Source organism: Siniperca chuatsi, linkage group LG12 (genome assembly GCF_020085105.1).
Source record: "Siniperca chuatsi isolate FFG_IHB_CAS linkage group LG12, ASM2008510v1, whole genome shotgun sequence".
Lineage (NCBI taxonomy): Eukaryota > Metazoa > Chordata > Actinopteri > Centrarchiformes > Sinipercidae > Siniperca > Siniperca chuatsi.
Genome location: NC_058053.1, coordinates 28,448,181 through 28,464,630, shown reverse-complemented (window position 1 = coordinate 28,464,630; position 16,450 = coordinate 28,448,181). Strand labels below are relative to the sequence as shown.

Below are 16,450 nucleotides of genomic sequence, written 5' to 3'. Positions count from 1 at the left end.
GCTCCTGAGCTTCAACTCGTCACATTCAAACAGCAGCTGAGGAAAGGAACTCAGTACATTTATTGGAGCTATCTAGCAGAGTTTCAGGAGCAGGACCACACCTCAACCACTTCCGGCACTTCCATAAATACCTACCTAACCCATCTTCTCCTCTTCGCTCTCGTATTCTGCATTTGAACCGAGACCAAGCTACACCACATCGAGCATGCTAGCTACCTTCCAGTTCGTATATATGACCAACTCAATCCCATCCAGCCCGTCCGTTGTCCTCAAATTTTCGGACAAAATCAGGAATCACAGGATTACATCCAAAGAGACCCAGAAGCCAGAAAGTTCTCTGCTGCCTCCATGCCTGAGACCCCGCTCACGTTATCCAAAAGACGACCAAGAAGCAGGTGAGTTCAGCAAGTCCATATTCCGTCTCTTCCATGGTCCGTATCCCACCTGGTTCATCCCTCATCCACATCCAAGACCACTACAATTCATCCAACAAATCATCCGTCTCCCCCAGCTGCCCACTTCCTCCAACCACAGCAGCCGGCTTTAGTCGGGGCTCTTCCATCTCCCAGATCCACCAGTCCCACCAGCCCATGTCAGCTGGAGCATCGGGCACCGGGATGCTGGCGCCCAGCTTCCCTCCACAGCCCTTGCAGCAGCAATTCCCTCCCTTCTCTTTACTTCAGTCTTCCTTCTCAACACCTTCCAGCCCAGCAGGCAACTGGCAACTTCACCCTGTCCACAGCTAATCCTTCCTTTCACCATCCTAACACTTTCATCTCCCGTCCTCCTCCAGTTCTCTCCAATCTACGTTAACAGCTCAGACAGAAATTACATAGATCTTTCTCTTCTCATCATGCCTTCCCTCCGCCAACCACCCGCCGACAGATTTTCTGAAGGCCAAGAAGGGTTCCCATACCCGAAAGGGAGGAAAACCACCCGCACCAGAGAGCTTTCTTCCAGATTGCTTACGCTTTCTCTCTCAGGGACATACTATTTTCCCAATTTCCCACCCGCCGGCAAGAAATGGACGACTACATGGCAGTCATTCTAAACATCCATTAACATCCCGGCCTCAGCAGCAGCACTCCAAAGCCATCCTGATCCAGCTTTTGCTCAGTTCCTCATCAAGGGATTTAGAGAAGGTTTCCACCCCGGAATTTCCGCACTACCATCCACGTCTTTTTCATGCAAAAATCTTCATTTTGCCATTAACAAGCCAGAGTCTGTCGATCACCCGATTATCAAGGAAGTCAAAGAAGGCTTCGTTCTTTGCTCATCCATTTCCTAACTTCCGCATCAGCCCACTTGGCGTTGCAACAAGTGTCTTAAATGACTCATCAGTCTTTCAGCACCCCACGGCAGTACCATTCCCAGCATCAATAGCTTGATTCCGAGCAAACACTTTTCCCTTCACTACTCCACCATCAACCATGCCATCACCCTCATCAAACTCGCCGGGAAAGGGTTGTGGCTCTCGAAGCGAACATCACCAGTGCTTTCAAAGTTCTCCCCATCCACCCGGACTTCTGGCGATTCTTCAGATTCCGCTGGCGAGGTTCTTATTACTTTGCCGTCAGGCTCACCTTTGGTTGCAAAAGCAGCTCTAAACTCTTGGACACCCTGTCAGAAGCCCTCTGTTGGATCTTGTCGAATAACCATAAGATTCCATTCCTCGTCCATCTCTTGGACGATTTCCTCATCATTTCCCCTCCCTCATCGCCATGCACATCAGGTTTGGTGAATCTGACTTCAGTCTTCTCAGACCTTGGGGTTCCACTGTCCGTAGAGAAAACAGAGGGCCCCTCCACATCTCTAGAGCTCCTGGGAATCACCCTCGACACAAATCTGTCCCAGGCTTCTCTCCCATTCAAAAAACTCAACCGTATCAGCCTTCTGATCTCCATTTTCCTCCTTGCTCCATCCTGCACAAAACGCCAACTTCTCTCTCTTCTAGGCCACCTCAACTTTGCCTTACGTATCATTCTACAAGGACAAGCCTTCATCTCCCACTTGTTGTCAATCGCTTCTTCTGTCCCATCACTCTTGAGTTCCATTTCCCTGGACAGTGCAAGCTGTGCCGAACTCGACGTCTTTGGCTCTACCTTCTCGCCAACTGGAATGGTATCACTTTCTTCTACGACGACCAACTGACTCACCCACGTGACATCAATCTGTACACTGACGCCGCTCCTTCTGTCGGTTTTGGGGGTTTCTACAACAGAAGATGGTTGTTACAGTGTTACAGATTCAACCACCAACAGTATCTACAACAGTTTAAATGATCTCCATCTCGACTACTACAACAGTGAAATACTTACACATGAATGCATCAGTAGTAATAATCCAATATCATATATAACAGTGTAACACTCACAGGGGGCACTTTTCTGAATTATTAGTACTTTTACTTACTTTTGATACTTTAGTGACATTTTCAATGCAGGACTTTTACTTGTGATGGAGTATTTTTATATTGCAGAACTGCTACTTTTACTTAAGTAAATGATCTGAATACTTTCTCCACCACTGCACACTGGGAGTCATGAGCAGGTTTCCTTTTTTAAAACTTTATTGAACAAGAACAACAAAGACAGACAGGGGTTTAGAGACAGAACTCATACATCACAGTCAGTGCTTAGCTTCAGCAGAGGAATAATTGGTAAAACCAAACATGTTGATAAGAAAGGCCACATTCAGAGTCAACACGTTGAGTAATAAATGTGCTGCCATCAGGACAAAGTGTTCACTAAAACAACAACTAACCTCAACGCCCTGTTTATATTTCTGGAGAAAAACTTTGGAGGGAAAATTAACTGAAACTTGACACAAATAATGAGACAAAAAACAGAAAACAAATGAAGAACAGAAAGATTTAATTTCTACAGAGTGAAAAGCTGCAGATTATTGAGTCTTTTACCTGTTTGACGTCAGACTAATGTGACACTATCTCTACTACACTAATGCCAACATATCAGTCTGACCACTTTTAGATTTGTTGGTTAAATGATTGTTTATGGGATTATTGATTTCCTCACTACAGCTGCTCCACAAGTTCACCTCTTTAACACAAGTGATTTTTGACATCAGTCCTCAAACCTGCAGATTCCTCTCAAATCATTTCAAACTTCTTTTGGACTCTTTCAGCTCATCATTAGTTTGGGACTTTACACCTGATCTCTCTGAGTTTTACAGCCTCTCATTGAATAAACAGCTGAGTTGGTTCTTGATTGGTAGTTTGGTTTACGCTTTTGAAATATAAAAATCTGATTTGTGTTTGTTTTATGTGAGTTTTCCCAAACAACCACACAGTCAGTGATGTATGGAAGTAGAAGTGAACAAAACAAAGTGGAGAATGAAGCTGATTTAACAAAATCCTTCATTTTACACAGTATTGTGATAGTGTTATTTTGCTTTGACACCATTTATACGTTGTTTCCAGCATTGTTTATTATCTAGAAGCATCCAGAAACTTTGATTTCAACGTCACTTATCAAAGTTAGTAAATTTGTTACACAATGACCAAAGATGATGAGTTTAAAACCGACTGTTTACAAGTTGGAATTATTTTTCCACAGATGCTGAATTTGATCCTGAAAGACTCGTGTTTGACATTCGCAGCTGTTTCTTCACAGAAACAAATGTTTTAAAGGCGACAAAGTTCAGTTTTAAACTCAAAGTTGAATATTTTTCCCTCTGTGGTTTCAAAAAGAAGAAACAAGCAGCCACATTTGATCCTAAAAATTTTCATTTTTCACAGAGTTATAGAAGAAGATCAAACTTCATACGAAGTCTCGTATATTTTCTTCATCTTTACTTCTGCAGGCTGCACATTACTCTCACACATATATCCCTTCATCCCAGCATCCTTTGCTCTTCTCTTCCTTCAGCCAATGATCATGCAGCTCCCTCGGCCTCCTCTTCCTCTATTACAGGAAACCCGTCAGGTTGGTTCTAACTAACATCAGCTGTGTGTGATCCTGTACAGACTGAACTATCTGGTCAGCAGTGAGAAACAGGAGGAGACTCTCCCTCCTACAGAGAACACAGAGACACTGAGGAACCAGACCTGTTAGACCAGAACCCAAAGCCAGGATAAAGAGGTTCAGTGAATGTGGTGTTGAAGGTGTGGAGGTGGATCAGTGTGTCAGAGGAGACTCTGAAAAACAATAGAGTGCCAGCAGGACAGTCCACATACACTGCTACTCTGTGAGAGACAGGAGGAGGAGGAGGAGGAGGAGGAGGAGGAGGAGGAGGAGGAGGAGGTGGTGGTGGTGATGGATCTTTGTCTCTTATTGTGACAGACAGAGTAACCACCATCATCAGAGCAGCTCAGTCTCCAGGACTGATCATTCCATCCAAACAAACAGTCATCACTGTCTCCTCTCCTGCTGATTCCTCTGTAACTCACTGATATATCAACTCTTCCTCTCCACTCGACCTCCCAGTAACAGCGACCAGTCAGACCATTTCTACACAGCAGCTGAGGCCAGTAGTCAAACCTGTCTGGATGATCAGGATATGGCTGATCCTCCTTCACACGTGTCGCCTTCCTGTTGTTGTCAGACAGTTTGATCTTTCTGTTCGCTGTGTTTGTGTCGAGTGTGAGTTCACAGGAATCTGATGGAGAGAACGAGACACAACACAGCTGCAGTTATTAATCTATCATCTGTTTGATGACGACATCAGAGACGTGAATGAGTGATGTCACAGTTTGAAGATGGCTGAATGTGTGCTGCTTTGTTTTCATGAATCAAAGTAAAAACACACTTACACTTCCTCAGACCTGGTCTCAGCCATCGGACTCCACCGGGCTCCACCCTGAAAGGAGGAGGGGGGTCAGACCAGCACGCAGACATGGACATTACATCGCTCTCGTACACAGAGGTTTGTTATTCTCTACAAATGGACTTACATGTTCACATGCAGCACTTACTATTTACAACCTGATAATAAATACACACATGTACAGTTAAGTGCAGTTTTATCTGTTTTATCTGTTTCTTTGTTTGGTTGTTTGAACCTGAACTGAAAAGCTGAACCAGGGACGGGGGCTGCAAATGAGCTTCAGCTACACACTCTGTATACATGACGTCTGCTGCATTGCTTCTTCTTATGTAATGATGATTATCTGTGTTGCCCATGTGAAATAATCTAATAAATAATTATTTTCAAGGTTCTTCTTATTGGCCAATGGCTACAACTCATTTTCACTTCTTATCTTTCAGAAGAAAATAAATTATTTCTGTTTATTTATTAATTTTCTCATTTCCTGTTCTAAATATGAGACAAATCTGTGTGAACAGTAACATGAAAAAGATAAACTTCTGTTTGTGTTTCTACAATAAGTTTTCAACTCCTGACGAGTTGTTTCCTCTCAGCTGGGGAACATCTGTGCGTGATGGTTACAGCGGATGAGCAGCTCTAGTCTGAAGTCTTTGTGCTGTAACATTTCGATGAATCAGTGTTTATCAGCTCTGGTTGTTTGAGGTCAGCTTATTTATATTTTCTCCTATTTACCCTTTATTCCCTACTACAACTAACAGTGTTTCAGCCCACAAGCAAACATTTCTGACTCCCTCACTCAGTTTCAAAAGTCATCCAGAGTGTGAGGTTGTTTGAAATAAAATATTGAAATGGTGGTTAACCACATAACAGCTGGGTGCACTGTCATATCACCATGGTGAGTAAAAATCACTATCAGACCAGCAGAGACACTGATCTGAAATCTCAAAGAAACTGTGCCTGTTTCCAAAAACACAGTTCACTGAATAACTGGCTGTATGTGTTTTACTTTGGGTCAGTTACTGACTCAGTTTTTACCTCTTTGGTATTTCAGGTTCCAACAGCAGAGGCAGAACAAAACTAATATAAAATATGTTCATGGAAAGTTATTCACAGGATCTAAAAACTAAAGACTTAAACACAACTGGTTTGAAAATAATTTGAATGGAGAAAACATCTGGGGTTTATCCATTCATATAAACAAGAAATCAAACGGTCATCAGTTAAAGAGGTTGATGAATCCTGACCTGAGAGTTTCCAGTGTGCAGTGTGGACTCTCCAGTCCAGCAGACAGCAGCTTCAGTCCTGAATCCTGCAGGTTGTTGTTACTCAGGTCCAGCTCTCTCAGATTAGAGGACTGGGAGCTGATGACTGAGGACAGAGCTTTGCAGCTTCTCTCTGAGAGGTTACAGCCACTCAGTCTGAAGAGACAATGATCAACAAGAAGACAAATAACATTTGTGTTCAGATGATATCAGACTTGATAAGATATATAAGTTAGGGATATTACCTGACAAGCTCTATGTTCCATTATTGTAATGGATGACACGGTGGCTAAGAACCAGCCAATGAAGTGGGGGGTGGTTTGTCTCATAAGAATCAATCATTACCAACAAAATGCCATATGTACTCAAACTGAAATGTTCAGTTGTTCATGTACTCATACCTAGAACTAATTTGGATCTCACTTTTCTGTTTTAAATATCATGAAATATAGTTCCTGGCCTCTAATGTCCTGCAGTCTGCATTGCTAGGCAACATCTAAACAGGAAGTGGTTCATAAGGCTGGGCTCAGAGTTTTAAAATCCTGACAAGTTCTGAAACCAGGAGAGAGATTTACTGATTGTTCTCAATCTGAAGAACAGCGCTCTCCCTGCCTCTCTTTCCCCCTCTCACTCTTAACTGTGACTACAAACAACCTGGTGCAGAATGAAGCACAGTAGCTACTGTTCTTCTCTTCATGTGGGGGCAGTATTAGATGATATAAGGTCATATTTTTTTACATAAGCATTGTAGTTACAGATTTGATGTAAACTATGAAGGTAAAAGATTTTTTCAGGAGGTCAAATATGTTTTTGCTGGAAGGCCAAATTTGGCTCATGGGTTGATATTTGCCTACCACAGACTAAAGACCAACTGAACTGTGATCTCACCTGAGAGTTTCCAGTGTACAGTGTGGACTCTCCAGTCCAGCAGACAGCAGCTTCAGTCCTGAATCCTGCAGGTTGTTGTTACTCAGGTCCAGCTCTCTCAGACTAGAGGACTGGGAGCTGAGAACTGAGGACAGAGCTTTGCAGCTTCTCTCTGAGAGGTTACAGCCACTCAGTCTGAAGAGACAATGATTAAAGTTGTTTATTTTTTCTCAACTCTTTAGAAGTTAGCAGTGTATTAATTATTATTTCAATAAATCCAACTATCTCTGTACTTACAGAGCTTTGTTTGAGGCTTTGACCACTGGCAGCAGCCTCAGAAGAGCCTCCTCTGAAGCAGAGTATTTCTTCAGGTCAAACACGTCCAGATCTTTTTCTGATGACAGTAAGATGAAGACCAGAGCTGACCACTGAGCAGGAGACAGTTCATCTGTGGAGAGACTTCCTGAACTCAGGGACTGTTGGATCTGCTCCACTAGAGAACGATCATTCAGTTCATTCAGACAGTGGAACAGATTGATTATTTTCTCTGCAGAGAGATTTTCCTCGAACTTCTTCTTGATGTGCTGGACTGTTTCCTGATTGGTCTGTGAGCTACTTCCTGTCTGTGTCAGCAGACCTCGTAGGAGAATCTGATTGGTCTGCAGTGAAAGTCCCAGGAGGAAGCGGAGGAACAAGTCCAGGTGTCCATTTGGACTCTGTAAGGCCTTGTTCACAGCACTCTGGTGTAGATATTTTAGATTCTTTTGTCTTTAAATAATTTAGACAACAGGGATGTTGGTTGTTCTTCTGACAGCAGATTGACACCAGATTTGATGAAGGTCAGATGGACATGAAGAGCAGCCAGAAACTCCTGAACGCTCAGATGGACGAAGCAGAACACCTTGTCCTGGTACAGCCCTCTCTCCTCTCTAAAGATCTGTGTGAACACTCCTGAGTACACTGAGGCTGCTCTGATATCGATGCCACACTCTGTCAGGTCTGATTCATAGAAGATCAGGTTGCCTTTCTGCAGCTGCTCAAAAGCCAGTTTTCCCAGAGACTCAATCATCTTCCTGCTCTCTGGAGTCCAGTGTGGATCTGTCTCAGCTCCTCCATCATACTTGATGTTCTTCAGTTTGGACTGAACCACCAGGAAGTGGATGTACATCTTAGTCAGGGTCTTGGGCAACTCTCCTCCCTCTCTGGTTTTCAACACCTCCTCCAGAACTGTAGCAGTGATCCAGCAGAAGACTGGGATGTGGCACATGATGTGGAGGCTTCGTGATGTCTTGATGTGGGAGATGATTCTGCTGGCCTGCTCCTCATCTCTGAATCTCTTCCTGAAGTAATCCTCCTTCTGTGGGTCAGTGAACCCTCTGACCTCTGTCACCATGTCAACACACTCAGGAGGGATCTGATTGGCTGCTGCAGGTCGTGTGGTTATCCAGAGGCGAGCAGAGGGAAGCAGGTTCCCCCTGATGAGGTTTGTCAGCAGCACATCCACTGAGGTGGACTTTGTAACATCAGTCAGGACCTCATTGTTGTGGAAGTCCAGAGGAAGTCGACACTCATCCAGACCGTCAAAGATGAACACAACCTGGAACTCTTCAAACCTGCAGATTCCTGCTTCTTTGGTTTCAGTAAAGAAGTGATGAACAAGTTCCACCAAGCTGTACTTTTCCTCTTTCAGCAGATTCAGCTCTCTGAAAGTGAATGGAAATGTGAAGTGTATGTCCTGGTTGGCTTTGTCTTCAGCCCAGTCCAGAGTGAACTTCTGTGTTAAGACTGTTTTCCCAATGCCAGCCACTCCCTTTGTCATCACTGTTCTGATTGGTTCATCTCTTCCAGGTGAGGGTTTAAAGATGTCTTCTTGTCTGATTGTTGTTTCTGGTCTGTCTGCTTTCCTGGATGCTGTTTCAATCTGTCTGACCTCATGTTCATCGTTGACCTCTGCAGTCCCTCCCTCTGTGATGTAGAGCTCTGTGTAGATCTGGTTCAGAAGGGTTGGGTTTCCTGCTTTAGCGATCCCCTCAAACACACACTGGAACTTCTCCTTCAGGTTAGATTTAAGTTTACGCTGACAAACTGAAGCAAGATGTTCTGAGTGAAATCACAAAAAGAAGATTAATAAGTTAAAGTCAATATTTCAACATTTAATTTCCTCAAAGAATGAGTATATGAATATATTTTGGTCCATCTCTGGAGACATTAGTAAATGTTGATCCAGCATGTTAAATCTTTGGAGAAATCCTCTTACTGCTCTGCAGACAGTCAGCCAGCTCCTCCTGCTTCATTCTCCTCAGGAAGTGCAATGTGATCTTCAGAAATGCCTCTCTGCTGCTCCTCCTCTGCTCTTCCTCCTCACCGTCCAACACCTCCTCATCCTCCCTCTGACTCTCTGAGCATTCTGGGTAATCTGAACTCAGAACCTTCTGGATCTTCTTCAGTTCGTTCTTCACAAAAGTGACGATGTTCTCCTCCAGCAGCTGAAACAGAATATTATGTGAATGAAACAATCAAACTAAAATCATGGAACAAAACATCAGATCCATGTTGGACAGACTGACAATCCACTGGTCTGAAAAGTGCAGCATGGAGATTATTGTGAACAGAATAGATGTAGAAGTAGTTGTTGTACATGTACAGACCATAAATATGGAGTCCAGGTGTGTTTGATGCTGCTGGGCAGACTGACCACTGGGAACCTCTGAGCTCTCCTGGTCGACTCTGGAGGAATCATGAAGAATTAGCTCACATTATGTCTGTCCACACAGAGACAAACACAAGGTAAAGGTCCATGAAGTGATATTTGGACAAGAACAGTGAATCAGATGACTCCCTGTAGTGGTAAAGGTTTACTATAATAATAGCTTTTTTTGTATAGCAATTTTTAATACAGGTAACAAAGTGCTTTACAACAATCAATATAGACACACAAACAAATCAAAATAAAAGATAAAATAAAAATAGGCATCACTGCAATGGCTAGCAATGCCAAGGTCAGAAATGTAGGGAGGGGCCAGCCCATGCTTGGCCTTAAAAGTAATTTAATTTAAATAAAAAATAAAAAAAAACAGGCAGCCAGTGCAGGGATGCTAAAACAGGAACGATATGGTCGCATTTTTTGGATTGCGTTAAAAGCCGAGCTGCAGCATTTCAGTGTAGGCAGTGGATTGATTTCTGACTGAGACAGGTATATAGGGAGTTATAGTAGTCGAGGCGGGAGGAGATAAAAGCATGGAGGAGTTTCTCCATATCTGTGGGTGAAATAAAAGTCTTAACCTTGGCTATATTTCTCAAATGATAAAAACATGACTGAACAACTTTCTTTACATGGGGTTTGAAACACAAGTCCTGATCAAAAACTACACCAAGATTTCTGGCTGAGGGCTTTGCATAAGTTGCTAGTTCACCTAGGTTTGCCATGATTTCAATGCTGTTTGTGGGGGGACCAAGTACAATGACGTCAGATTTTGTAAGGTTTAGTTGGAGAAAGTTGTTTAACATCCAGTGTTTTATTTCAACAAGACATTTGTGGAGGGTTGCTATGTTAGAAGCTGGGTCTGATTGCAATATAGAGCTGTGTGTCATCAGCGTAACAGTGAAACTGGACATTATATTTGCAGATGATGTCACCAAGAGGGAGCATATAGATGGAGAATAAAATGGGACCCAGAATTAAACCTTGTGGGACACCAGCGCATGTTCATGGGGGCTGAAACTGAGCCAGCCATAGTCACAGAGAAACATCTATTAGACCTGAACCAGTTTAAGGCCAGATCAGTGATTCCTGTCCACCTTTCTGTGTCGAAAGCAGCACTGAAGTCCAAAAGAAGTAGAATAGAGAACTCACCAACATCTTCAGCCAACAGAAGGTCATTACAGACTTTGAGATGAGCAGTCGCAGTACTGTGAAGGGATCGAAAACCAGACTGGAACAATTAAAAAAATTATTATCTGTCAAATGTGGTACTAATTGTTTGAATACAGCTTTTTCTAGGATCTTGGATAAAAATTAAAGTTTTAAAACAGGTCTGAAGTTATGTAAAGTTGAGGATCTAAATTGGGGTTTTTTATTTTATTTTATTAAATTTTTTATTAATTTTTTAAATGAGAGGTTTGACCAGAGCAGTTTTAAAACAAGCGGAGACAGAGCCGGAGGTCAGGGAGCTATTTACAATAGATAAGATGAAAGGGCCAACAGTAGGCAGAGTCTCCTTCACTAGTCTGGTAGGGACCACATCCAAGGGGCAAGCTAATAACTTAATGTGCTGAACCATATCATTATTCATACCTCCATTACTGCTGTGGCAGTACTACTTATTACTTATATTACTTATATTATTACATTGCATTATTACCGTATTATCATCATCAACCAGTAAACCCACTTGGTACTTCGGGTCTGCTGCTATCAGTCTGGAATCCGATCTTTTCAGTAAAAAATATTTTAAACTGCTCACAGAGGTCAGGTGTCACACACAAGTTAATGTTAGGGGAACCAACAATCCGGTTTTAAACAGTACTTTTGAGTTTTGGGCATTCTGAGAGATTAAAGTGGAAAAGTAAGTTGCTCGCGCATCAGTAACTGCAGCATTGTATTTCTTCATTAAGTCCTTCATGTGCTCATAATATACATGGAGTTTGCAGGCCTTCCATTTGCGTACTAGTCTTGCTGATCCCACTGAGAATCAACAGCTCAGTGTTTTGCTTCACCAGTCAGTTTGGTTCAGTCCCAACAGCTCTCACCAACCCCTCACTGTACACTGCTGAAGTGCCCTGGAGCAAGGCACCTAGAACCTCCAGCTGCTCCAGTGGAGCTGCTCAGTGTCTGCTTGTATCAGACTGGTTGTACTGGGCAGCTCCCAGTGTGAATGTGTTTGACTGTGTGAGTGTGAGGCAGCTGCTGCTGACAAAGAGTGTTGGTGCTCAGAGAACTTCATCTGAGTCAGTAAAGGTTTAAAAACTGGAGATCTCACGACAGAGTCTGATAAAAACACATCAGTTTGTTTTATTATCAGTTTGAAATCCTCACCTTTGATCAACAGAGTGGCGTCCATCTTTGAAGTTCTCAGGATGATGCATAGACCGGTCACTCTTCATGGACACACAGCTGGGTTCAGGGTTTTCCAGCTTCCTCCTGATAGAAACACAAGATAAATTCTGCACTGCAGCCACAACACACTGAGAGAAAACCTGTCAGTGATTTAACACACTGACATGTTTATTCAGTGCAGTGTGACCTTATCGGCTGAATAGTAATGCTGTCCAAAGCAGAGAGTTTAAATTGAGTGTCCATCCCTTTATTTAACTTACCTAATGTCCAACAGGTTCCCACTAATAAACGTCATCTTGCATCACCACGTGGGGCCGTTTGACCTTATTGGCTCTAGGTCACATGTTCAACAACTGACCAATTGAAAGAGCTGCAACTATTAACTTTAAAACTGAGGCTGTTGTAAAGTCAGCTGACCGGACACATGCCGTCACCGTCCAGTAAAACATTTTAAAAACTGGAGATCTCACGACAGAGTCTGATAAAAACATCATTTTGTTTTCATTATCAGTTTGAAATCCTCACCTTTGATCAACAGAGTGGCGTCCATCTTTGAAGTAGGATGACCCATAGACCGGTCACTCTTCATGGACACACAGCTGGGTTCAGGGTTTTCCAGCTTCCATAGAAACACAAAGATAAATTCTGCACTGCAGCCACAACACACTGACCTGTCAGTGATTTAATACACTGACATGTTTATTCAGCGGTGTGACAGAATGTAATGCTTCAGCAGAGAGTTTAAATTGAGTGTCCATCCCTTTATTTAACTTACCTAATGTCCAACAGGTTCCCACTAATAAACGTCATCTTGCATCACCACGTGGGGCCGTTTGACCATATTGGCTCAATTACCTTGGCAGCTGCTGCTGAACTCACATCAGCTCCCAGAGACGCTCTGCCTTCACCTGTAGAGGAAACACAGAGAGCAGAGCAGGAAGCATCGGCCCAATCACTGATCAGCACTGAAAACTCAGCATCACTCATTCATCCTTTCCATCATTTCTCCTGGAAAAAAGCTAAATATCAGCTTCAGTTTTGACTGTAGTTGTTGTTTTTACAGTGAAGGCCGACTCAAAGCAGGAAACATGCATTCAAAATGGCTTCTCTCCTGCTCAGCTGCCCTTAAACACAGAAAAGCCTGAAGAGAAAACCACGAGAAAAATGGCTCCGACAGTCGAATTAGTAAAAGGTCGATTATAACCTGCAGATTACACTGTAAAAAATAGTATCTTAAAAAATGGTAAAAAGTCTGGCAGCAAACGGTTCCTATTAAACTACAATATATTCGTCTACAATACAATCATTAAATGACAGATTCTTGTTGTAGTTTTACAGCCCAACTTTAGTACAAGTTCAATCTCTTTTTTTTTTTGTAAAAAAAGGTGAAAGAGAATTCTGCACAAATACTTTTAAACTTCACTATTTGAACGGCTGCTGTCTTTTAAATTACAGCAAACTTTCGTTATTTCATAGAATTATTCACTTCCTGTCCAACATCTGTCTGTCAAAGTGCAGATTTCTGGAGGCCAAACAAAGTAAAACGCCCGACAACCAGGAAGCAGCAGGCTTTAGACCATCACACATTCACCATCAATTCAAGCGTTTCAGAAACCATTTCAACCAGTCAGAGCTCCACTTACTGAACTTTTAGCCATGAACTTCATCAGTGTGCAGCTGTCGTCTGTCCTCAGCAGGTCCGTGTAGAAAAGGAGCTTCGTGCTTCACTTCAAGTTCAACTTTCAGTTCAGACCAAGTGAAGTGACGCCGCTTCTTATTCTTCAGTGTGTGTGTGTGTGTGTGTGTGTGTGTCGCCACTCGCTTCCTCTCCAGCAGTGGAAATGGACGACACGCTGGACCAGAGACAGAAACGTGTCACATGTGAACGAGTTACTGATAGTTTGTCTTTGATCTCAGAAGTGAAACCCACTGCTGAAGGTCCTGAGGACAGCTGTGGAGAAGAATGACAGTACGGCACTAACGCAGCTGAGAGGAGTGCGACTCGTCATGGAGGGTTTGGCGCCCTCTGGTGCCACAAACACAAACTGCATCCTGTCAGCTGATGTAATAATAATAATAATAAAACTTTATTTATAGAGCACTTATCAAAACAAAGTACAAAGTGCTTCACAACAAGAGAAATAAAATACCACAGTGAATGACGAAATATAAAGAAATAAAATACATAAAAGCAATAAAATAAACAGTTCAGGTAAAATCAGGATCTGCTTTCAGATAAAAATGTGTTTTGAGACGAGACTTAAATGAAGACTCTGACTCAGACAGCCTGATGTCTTCGGGCAGGTTGTTCCAGAGCCTCGGGGCCCTGATGGCCAAAGCTCTGTCCCCCTTAGTTTCCATCCTGGACTCAGGAACAGACAGGAGACCCCTGCCCGAAGATCTCAGACTACGTGAAGGTTCATAAGGGATTACAAGGTCTAAAATATAGTCTGGAGCCATGAAGAGCCTTAAAAGTAATCAACAAGATCTTAAAATCAATCCTGAAACCAACAGGGAGCCGATGTAAAGAGGCTGAAACAGGTGTGATGTGGTCGCACCTCTCGGTCCTGGTTTACAGCCGAGCAGCTGAGTTCTGTACAGTCTGCAGGCGTTTCACAGTTTTTTAATTAAGACGAGTGAACAGGCTGTTACAATAATCAAGGCGTGAGGAGATAAAAGCATGCACAACAGTTTCTGCATCACTAAGATTTAAAATAGATCATATTTTTGCAATGTTTCTGAGGTGATAAGAACATGATTGGACAAGCTTAGTGATATGTTGCTCAAAACATAAATTGTTATCAAACAGGACACTAAGATTTCTTGCAACAGGCTTGATATGTTGTGACAGGTTACCAGTAGATGGCAGTATTTGTTTACTGATGTGTTGGGGCCCAATAACAAGGACTTCAGTTTTATTTGAGTTGAGCTGAAGAAAAGTTATCGACATTCAGTGTTTTATGTCAGACAGGCAGTCCTGCAGAGAACTCAGTGTACTGAGGTCAGTGGGCTTGACAGGGAAGTACAACTGTGTGTCATCTGCATAACAATGAAAAGAAATACCATGTCTGCGGATTACATCACCCAAAGGAAGCATGTATAAAGGAGAACAGTATTGGTCCCAGAATTTAGCCTTGAGGCACACCGTACTTGATATGGGAAAAGGATGACATGAAGTTATTAATGCTGACACAGAATTTCCTATTGGACAGATAAGATGAGAACCAGTCTAGTGCAGTGCCAGATATGCCCACCCAGTGCCTCAGTCTATCTAAAAGAATGGCATGATCAATTGTGTCAAAGGCAGCACTTAAGTCCAGCAGCACAAGAACTGAACACATGCCTGCGTCTGCATTCATTAAAAGGTCATTGGTGACTTTAAGAAGGGCTGTCTCAGTGCTGTGGTGTTGACGAAAGCCAGATTGGAACTTTTCAAAGGTATTATTGTTTTCCACAGCAGCAAGAAGCTGCTTGGATACAAGTTTTTCGAGAATCTTCGAAATAAAAGGCAATTTGGATATTGGGCGATAGTTATCCAGGAGGGTGGGAAGTGACAGATTACAGGCTGGTTTCAGTGTTTGGAAATCCTCCAGATATCAGCAGGTAGAGACCGGTTTGTCCTGGTGTGTGCACTTTTTAAATGCCACATCATGGCAGCTCTGCTCAGTAGCTTGGAGTTATTTCCTGTATTAAACAGCTGTCTTTGTCTTTGGGAGTGAAAGCAGCTTCACATCTGGAACATCTGGAACTACAGAGTCCGTCTCTTCTCTGCAGGGCTGAAATGTGTTGCATTCTGCTGCTACACACTGGAACACAGACAGGAAGTCGGGAGCTTTATTTTGGTGACCGTAGTAGCTGTCGTGTGTCTGTGTGCATTAATGTGAACAGTGTTGTGTGGAGAGTGCTGCAGTTACTCACTGTGAACACTGGAGGGAGCTGATCACTCATCTCTCTACACCTTCATCCTCCTCCTCTTCACAGAAACACATACTTTAACACAACAAAGCTCAGTTTTAGAAACTATTTGTGTTTTTCCCCAAATGTTCTGTCTGTACCTGACATTTTGGTGTCAGGTCTTAACAGAATTTGGTGTTTTTAGCTGAACTACTGATCTGTTCGTAAAGTAGACACCTAGTAAAGCAATCGGAGCCTGTCAGTGTCAACAGGAAGAACTTTTTGTGGACGTTATTTTGACGGGCACAGTCGCCCCCAAGGAATACAGCGGCTTCCGACTGAAGCCATCTACCTCATGGATTCCAAACCTTTTTGTACCTACTAGTTATTTCAACCCCAAAATGTGTTTAAAAATAGCGAAATCACCCTTTAACAAACACCAACTGGGTGTGCAGACATTTAACTGCCATTGAACAAATATTATAAACATATTTTCTGTAGATTATTGGGGGATTTTACTACTGGCCTCTGCTGCTGTGATTTCGACAAATCATCAGTCTCCCCCAGCTCCCCACTTCCTCCAACC

The 16,450-nt window shown here is 42.8% G+C and overlaps 1 pseudogene; it reads right to left on the bottom strand.

Annotated features, from left to right (window-relative positions):
• Positions 1–2,547: 2,547 nt before the first annotated feature.
• LOC122885132 lies at positions 2,548–14,084 on the bottom strand (annotated as a pseudogene).
• Positions 14,085–16,450: the final 2,366 nt, after the last annotated feature.